This window comes from Tribolium madens, unplaced genomic scaffold (assembly GCF_015345945.1).
Source record: "Tribolium madens isolate multiple individuals breed KSU strain unplaced genomic scaffold, Tmad_KSU_1.1 Scaffold_91;HRSCAF=231;Tcas5.2_LG7, whole genome shotgun sequence".
NCBI classification, from domain to species: domain Eukaryota; kingdom Metazoa; phylum Arthropoda; class Insecta; order Coleoptera; family Tenebrionidae; genus Tribolium; species Tribolium madens.
The window spans coordinates 16539455-16548471 of NW_025401063.1; positions in this window are offsets into that span (position 1 = coordinate 16539455).

The following is a 9017-nucleotide window of genomic DNA, read 5'->3' on the forward strand; positions in this document are numbered from 1 at the left end:
TTATTTGGCATTTGTTTAGGTGTACACATAAAGGTACCAAATTTTGTAATTTTATTTATTCTGAAATATTAAGAAAAACCCTTTAAAAAACGTACCTCTTTTAGGGGGTGTAGCTCCCTTTCATAGCATTTTTCGAAACACTTTTGTCATAAAATTAAATATTCTATCAACTATTTAAATTTGTACTTAACAATAAAAATGAAACACTGTATAATTAACACATTAAAAATTAATTCACAAAAAATTAAAATTAACTCACTAAAATAACAAAAAAATTAAATTTTAAACACTGTGGGTTTGAACCCTCTAATCCCCCCCCCCCCCTCTTGGGTACGGCCCTGAGTCGAGGGCTTTAAATCTTCATGAAGGAAGAATAATTGTTATTTTTGCATAAAATTATGATTTGGTGTTACTCATCCTAGGTATTCGATACTTTCCTGCTCAAGTATTTTTGGCAACTTTTTGACCTGACCATTCAGTTCGCTGAAATAAAAAAGAAACGGTTTATCTTTTCATGAATGTCATGGCTATACAAACCGAATCAAATCAAATATTTACGTATTCAGCAGCAACGAAAATTTGCAATTCATGAAAAAAGTTTAGGATATCGTACTTTGAACCGTGCAACAAAAAGTTTAGAAATAAATGTTTTTATAACTTTTCAGAGTTGCCGAATCTGAGTATGTATTTTTTACATTATGAGAAATTAAAATTTATAAAATTTTATCAGTAAAGTTATTTCGTTACCTACCTATGTTTTACACGGACACACGGTTTCATTTAAAAGAATTTTAAAAGAAACATCACTTTTTACAGATTTTTCAATTTCATTCTAGCTTTCTTGTTGAATTCAGTACCTACAGGGTGTTCGTTTTTCGAGCTCCACCATGGGGATCCCAGTTATTATGAAAGATACGAGATCGGTTAAATTAGGTCAAAGATATGGTGAACAATAATCTGAAAGAAAATTTAATGTGTCATTTTTAGTTTTTGAATTATTGTAAAAAAACGGAAATTTGTAATTTTCGTTTTTATTTTTTTAAGCGAAACTAAAAGATCTATACGTTTTTAACTAGGACGTTCTTAAGGCACTTTATAACATTGTTACAACATGCAACTTTGAATTTTCTTATGGACGCCATATTTGATTTCTGTATATTTGAAAAGTCACACAATATGGTCAAATTTTACTTGCTAATCAAAATTAAGAAAAAGCATTTTTGAGGAGTGCTTTGGAAAAAACACCAATAATTTTAATTAATCCGTCAAGCTTACCTACTTAAAAACCAAGGTTTTGAAATAGGAACAACGTGATAAACGAGAATTTTTGTTCACAAAACAAAACAATACAAAGTTATAAAAGATGCTCGAATGCACCAGCTTCAAAGTTTAGTTTGTTAATTAAAATTCTTCGCGTTTTTTCCAAAGCACTCTTCGCAAAAACGGTTTTATATGATTTTATATGATCAAAAAATTTGATCATATCATATGATACATCGTTGTAATCAGGAACAAAAAGACTTTTCAAAAATGCAGAAATCAAATATGGCGTCCATAAGAAAATCCAAAGTTGAGTGTTGTAACTCTGATATCAAGAGCGCCTTGGAAAATACGATGACAGATTTAGATTCCTTGTAAAAAAGTGCCTTAAGAACGTCTTAGTAAAAAACGTCTAGGTCTTTTAGTTTTTGCTTAAAAAAATAAAAATGAAAATTACAAATTTCCGATTTTTTTTTTAATAATTCAAAAACTAAAAATGAGGCAATGAATTTTCTTTCAGATTGTTGTTCAGCATAAAAATATACAACTTTACCCTAATTTAACCTACCTCGTATCTCTTATAATAACTGAGATCCTCATGGTGGAGCTCGAAAAACAAACACCCTGTATACTAATATTTTTTAAAGTTATTGTTTACTCTCTTCACACAATGTAGACAGAAAACTGATTATACTGGGTGAGTCTTAACTTATACGCATAATTTTAGGGTATGACAGGTTATGCCAAATAATAGCTAAAGTGAAAAAAATCTAATAAAAGTTTCTTAGTTACTGAAGTATACCGTGTTAAAACACTATTAGACTTTAAAATTTTAGATAATTTGGGCTGATGACACGAATGTCGTCATTACATTTGTTCACACCATGCCTGTCAATAGCTAAGTGAATCGATTTTCTTTATTTTAGTGGGGTTATTAAGTGGTATTTTTCATTGATATCCGACAAAAATAATAGTATATTATTAAGAGTTAAAGTAATAGTTTATGTTAAATAATTCAGCTGTGAGCCACATAAACTCAGTTTTACTCCAAATAACATATACTATTTTATCTGCAAACGATTCACATGGGGAGAAAATAGCAACACAATATTTATCAAGTAAATGAACAATATAATCAGGACGCTTTACAATAAAATCATAACAAAGGTCACGCGTCAGTTTCGGAATTTTTGTTGAGATTTTCGAAAGTGTTGATTGATTTAACTAATGAATAACTAGTGTAGTGTAGTAAATGTCGAATGCCGATAATCTACACTGTACCTCTCCAGAAAATGCTGATGCACTGAAAGAGACAAGAAAGAGACAACATTGGTAAATGTCAAAGTAAATCTAAAGTAAAAGTGAAAAAAGCTTACGCAAAAAAACAGTGTTTTAACCCCATGTCTGAAAGGTAAAACTTTTACTTGTGTCATTTAGACATAGAAAGCGTCATTTTTCTGACGTTTGTGGATAAAAAGTTTTATTTTATCTATTTTTCATTTTTTTTACTTATAATATTATTGATAATAACCTTTCATTCCCTGAGTTTATGCATATAAGTTAAGACTCACCCTGCATATTAACCAAATATTGCAGAAAGTAATTTTCAAAAACTAAACTATCTATTTATTTCATCAATAGCAACAGTAAAAATTATTAAAAAATCGCCAAATGAATTATTTGGAAGGAAATAATAGGTGCATATGATTTATGTCACTTTTATGTTTTATTAATAATATTATTAACAGTTTTAAAGATGAGATATAGAGAATGATAAAGTTTAATATTTTTTAAGAATTGTATTCCTTCTTGATAAGTCGACTAAACAAATCAATTAAATCTGCAGAAGCTTTTTTTACAACTATTTATTTTGTGTTGAAACAGATGTAAGTATACAGTATGTCCCCGGATTAAGTTTTTTTTTATCTTTGAGGTTACGCCAAAACTGCAAAACATCTTTTTCTTCACCTGAAACGAGCAAATCTATAATTAAAACTTCATTATTCAGTGAAAAGAAAACTTCATTTTTCTTTCGATTTTGGACTTATAATTATTTTTCTCTGCGTTTTAAATCCTATCACATTGACGGTTTTACTTTTTTGACAACGATGTAACTTTGACAAATATGTTTACGCAAGTTATATAACAAAAATTTTAATAAACGGCAACTCAAAAAAAACAGCTCTAAGATTAAAAAACACAAAGTCATTTTTAACAATTTTAACAACAATCAGCATTAATTAATTAAGGTGACATCGTCAAAAAATAGTAACAGGAATTATAAAGCAGAGACAAATTATTCCAAGTCCAAAACAAGAGAAAAATAAACTTTTCTTCTTAATGAATTAGAAAAATGTAGTTTTAATTACAGATTTGTTCGTTTTAGATAAAGCAAAAGATGTTTTTCTTTTAAAATTTTGGCGTAAAATTAAAGATATTTTTTTTTCCTCTTGTAAACTTAATATACTCTTTTGTTAAACATGATAAATATACTCGTACATATGTTCATGTGTACATAAATTTCAAAAAGGACAAGTCTGATAATACTATGTTTGGAATGTATTTATTTTGTTAATTATTATTGGAAAGAAAATTTCACAAATCATTATAAAAAAGTTTTTGCCTTTTAAATTCTTCACATAAAATAAAATACCTACTGCTCTTCCTAAGTTTTTAAGTACATTAAACAAGGAGCATATAAATCTACAAAATGTAGATCATACAGAGTGATTCAAAAGTCTCAAACCATTTCTTGAGTGGTGATAAAAGATATCCAACTGAGTTAAAAGTTTTCATCACAAAAAATTGTTTGTGTCTTTTTTCATGAGATATATCTCTTCAAAGGTTAGATCTTTGGGTCAAATTTTTGGTTGTTCACATCATCTATTCTTGAATTTAGTTATCGGAAACGGCAGATCTAGCAAACTCTTTTATCTTTTATCACCATTCGAGAGTTGGTTCGACACTTTTGAACAACTTTGTATATCACATCAAAAGGGCGTTTATTTGGCATTATTAAATTTTCAAAAATTGATTTTATTACGAAACTTTATTTACGTTATAATTTAAATCAATATTTTTATTGAAAGAGACATTTGTATAGCAAGCATTCACTCCTACTACAGGGTGCGCCAGAACTCGCGCCCCAGAGAATAATGCCATATAAAGTAAGATACCAGGATTATGGAAAAAAAATTTATCTATGAAAATTTCGAAGTTATGAGTGTTTAAATTTTGCACTTTGAATCTATTTATTTCTGTTGGAAAAAACATATTCCAAGTTTTTTTGCTATAGGCTATTAAAAGAGGAAACAAAGAAGCTGTATTCTAAATTGTAACTCTGTTCAATGTCATTTGTGGCTTTTATTGGCAAAATTTTTGTACTTTTACTAAATAATTGTAAAAAAACTTATACAAGGTCATCAGTATCATTAAATAGGCATAAAAAAATGTCAAATGTCAAAAAATGAATTTCAAATGACAGAATTTTTTAAACATTTTTTCCATGGTCCTGGTAGCTTATCTTACTTGAAAATTTTCTCTGGGGCGCGAGTTCTGGCGCACTCTGTATTATTACCGAGGAGTTTACTTATTTTTTTTTAATTTTCTGAAATAATTTGAGTGAATTTTTTTTCGTGGGATTAAGGGGTTTAATTTTAAACAAAGAGCAAAATTTCGTTACCATACAAATAAAAATAAAAATACATCTAAATACAAATAGCATATTGCAAATTACACAGTTTACAATAATTGTATAATTATTATAACTCGATAGAAACCATGTTTTAAAAAAATTAAAACTTGAACTTGAAAAAGCAATTTTAATTAAAAAGCTCGTTATATTTCATTCGTCCATTTTCAGTTAATATCAAGTGAAAAAAGCATAAAAATTTAAACTCTTAACAGTTTTCCAATACGTCTCAATTTCTCCAGAATTTTATTACACAACGGAAATTTTCTATAACAGGATTATATTGTCAGTCAAAAGTAAATTAGAAAAATTTCAAGCAATCAAGCATGAATTATTAACGTTATTTTCGTACAAAAACCTCGAAAAGTCCTTATTTGTTTCATAATTAATTTCCGAGAATTCCTGTTCTCAGTGAAAAGAAGAATCACAATCAAGTGTCAATATTAGCCTTTATTTCTCTTTTGATTAACACAATACTAACATTCATTTCTGTTTATTCAAAAGTGTCACTTGTATCAGTAATTGAAAAAAAAAATTAGCATCTGAAAACAATAACAAACAGCACCGAGCAGCACACTTTTCAGGTCAAATTCCTTCTTGCAATGTAACGTTTCGAACAAATAACATCTAATGACGGTATGTCACCGTAAAGTTAAGCGGTCATGATTTTCTTGTTTACCGTGAATCGTGGAATTATCGAAAGATACCGGTGGAAATAATAAATAGAATAAAATGCTGTTTTGACAACAAGAGATTAAGATACAAGGGATTACGTCTAGAAAAATAAAAAAATTACTAAAGGTAAATTTTCAAGCTCAGGACGAGATAAATACCGCTGAAAAATTTCCCCATATCCGGTTACAGCAACGTTAGCCGTTTCAGGAGCGTACGTTGAACAGTAAATTAATACTGTGACAGATCCGGCTGGATTTAATCTGAACGTATTACAGGTTTTTTTAGGATCCGTGATCACATTTCTCGTACATTTTGAAAGAAATCTCCTTTAATTAAAAATTTAAGGTTTCATCACATTTCCAATCGCGATTTTGGAGAATTTCTCTTACCGTTAATATAATTACAAAACATTTACATAAATACCATCATTGCTGACGCGGTTTTCTTAAATATTGCCTATTACCATCACGAAGAAAATAAAATAATTAAGTACCGTTCCGCATCGTATGTTAAAATCTCTCCGCATTATAATTATTATTGATTTATTTTGTTACTTTGTCGTTTATTTATTTTGAACAAATTGTTTGATGAATTCGATTGTACCGTAAAAACTGGTTAAAAAACTACCGTTTCAGTCGTGTAAAGAAGCACGCAAAGCGCGGTAACGAAACTGAAAATGGGAATGCATCCGCCACTTTATAATTACAAAATAACTCGAAAAATTACACTTATTAGTGCATACAGTTAACATTTGTTTTTAGCGGATGTAAAGCACATACAATTATTGCAACTGCTTCTGTTTGATGTTAAGACGGAAAATTATCGTTTTAGCTTGTCCGCAATTTTGCTGATTAATTAGTCGAAGAGATTTGTAGGAAATCGTTAAAACAAACTCGCATCTTCCCAAAATTGCCCAGGGCATAATACCAAATTAAAAACTGGATATGCTTACCGTTACTTTGGCTTATCGGACCCCACAAACGTTATTAATTTTTTTAACAAAAAATCATTAGCATAAAATCACACACCTGATGAGAAATTTTTAATGTATAATTTTCTATCATAAATATACTTACACTTATTTGTCATTATAACAAATCAATTTGAGAATATAATAGGTTTGAATAGTAATAAAAACCATGTGGTTGGATGAATGTTAACAATTTGTTACGAGTTCAACGGCTTTATACTCTTTTTTGCACAAGTGAATGAAAGAATGATTATAATAACAATCACTAGATTCTTGAGTGCTAAAATTATAATTGTGTGGACTAATAGGTACCGCTAATTAGAGAATTGTACCGTATTTACACGACTTTTGCAGACTAAGGCTTATAATTAACTGATTAAAGATAATCAAAAATCGAAGATGGGCGAGGAATTGAAACGCCGAAGGCTGGTTATTATTAAAATAATTTTGATTTATTACTTTAATATTCGACCCGGCTACGTGGATGGAATATGAGTAACGTTTCGTGAAAAGGTAATTTAGAAATTATAGGCCTAAGTTTAGCACGACACTTAAAAAATGCAAAAGTTTCCTGGGGCTACATTTTTTCAAATAAGCTAGTTTTTAATCGGCCTACCCATACTCACTCGTATGAAAATTTTTCTAACGGAATATGCCAGTTTTTGATAGTTTTAATCTATGCAGAGAAGAAAAACAACAGTGCTACTCGAGGAAGCACTTTGCTATATTTCCCACATACAGATAAGCTAAAGTTACTCAAGTCAAATCAGTAATGTAAGCACTTGGCCGATAATTTTTTAGAATAAATAAAGTTTAAGATTATACAAATGATTGATTAGATGATACTTGTCTCTGTGTGAGGACAAGGATAAAAAATTTAAGGTGGACCTTTGACCTGTCAGAAATCTCCGTTAAGACATGACCCCAGTTCTAAGAGCTTTAAAGATGGTAAAATGTTTTTTGTTTAAAAAAAAATAAAAGGAAGATCTAAAGAGGTAAAACTCTTGAGTGAACTAGAATCATTTAAGTATATTTATACAAAATGTTCCAACTTAAAACTGCAACTGCTGACCGCTAAATAAATAAACAATTATTCGATATTAAAATCCGGAACTATAAAAAAATTAATACTCATTTAAAACTGTGGTGTCAATACTTTTTTCAGTTTTTTTTTAAACACAATGGATATATTTAAAAGCTTTATGGCAACTTAAAAATAATTAAATAGTTACTTAGATGGCACATGAGCATATCGTCCCCTTAGTGCAACAACTAGATAACTTAAATTTTAGGCATTTCTAAAGTATTTTTTGCAATACTTCAAAAACATAAAACCAAATTTTTTATCAGATTAAAAAAAACATAGTTTAGTATATTACACATTGTATCACTAACAATAATAATTTTTGATCACTTAAACGGTGTAGTTTTTTGTCGTTCAAATTTTTAAACTCCAGTTACACAAAACTTTAAATTTCAAGTTATCTAGTTCTTGTACTAAGGGGACGATATTATTTATAGCTTTGTTTTAAATTTGTCTCACTAAAAACCAACTTTTTTAAAATCTTATTTAAATATCCATAGTGTCCGGACTTTTTTAAAGCAAATTTAATTCTCTACAACTTCGTTCTTACACTTTTTCTCTTTCTTTAATCGTATTTGTAATTTCTAAAAAAAGCTAAAAATACAGGGTGTGTCAGAACTCGCGCCCCAGAGAAAAATTTCAAGTAAGATAAGATATCAGGAGCATGAAAAAAATTTGTTTTTTGACATTTGAATTTTTTAATGATACTGATGATCTTGTAAATGTTTTTTATAAGTATTTAGTAAAGATACAAAAATTTTGCCAATAAAAGTCACAAATAACATTAAAAACAGAGTTACGATTACGATTCTTGTTTCTGGCATCTTACCTCTCTGGGACACGAGTTCTGGCGCATGCTGTATAAGGCAAAGCAAAAATTTTTATTAGAAAAAAAAAAGTTTTTTTAATTATTGTTTTCAGCAAAATTTTTGCTATAATTTTATTTTTTATTGTGAAGTATTTAATGTTCTATCTGCCTGTAATTTTTCTGTTTGTCTTGCATCATCTTCATTTACATAAAGCAATTTTTTATTTCATTACTCTTAAATTGTAGACACATTACTTATTAGACAATCATTGAATGACACCAATGAAATGATCTGTGATTTTTTTAAACTGAACGTAGGACAATGTACAGAGTTAAAAGAATGTCCTGTATAATAAAGCCATTACCGATTTTCAAACAAAACCCAAAATACATTCTCAGATAATCATATACCTACCACTATAATGAACTGTTTAAAATTTTTCAGATACATACGGGCTGTCCCAGCGAATTGAAAAAGTCCAGTAGTGACCTTTAAATGGTCAAATTAAAAAAAAATTAATCTAGTGCA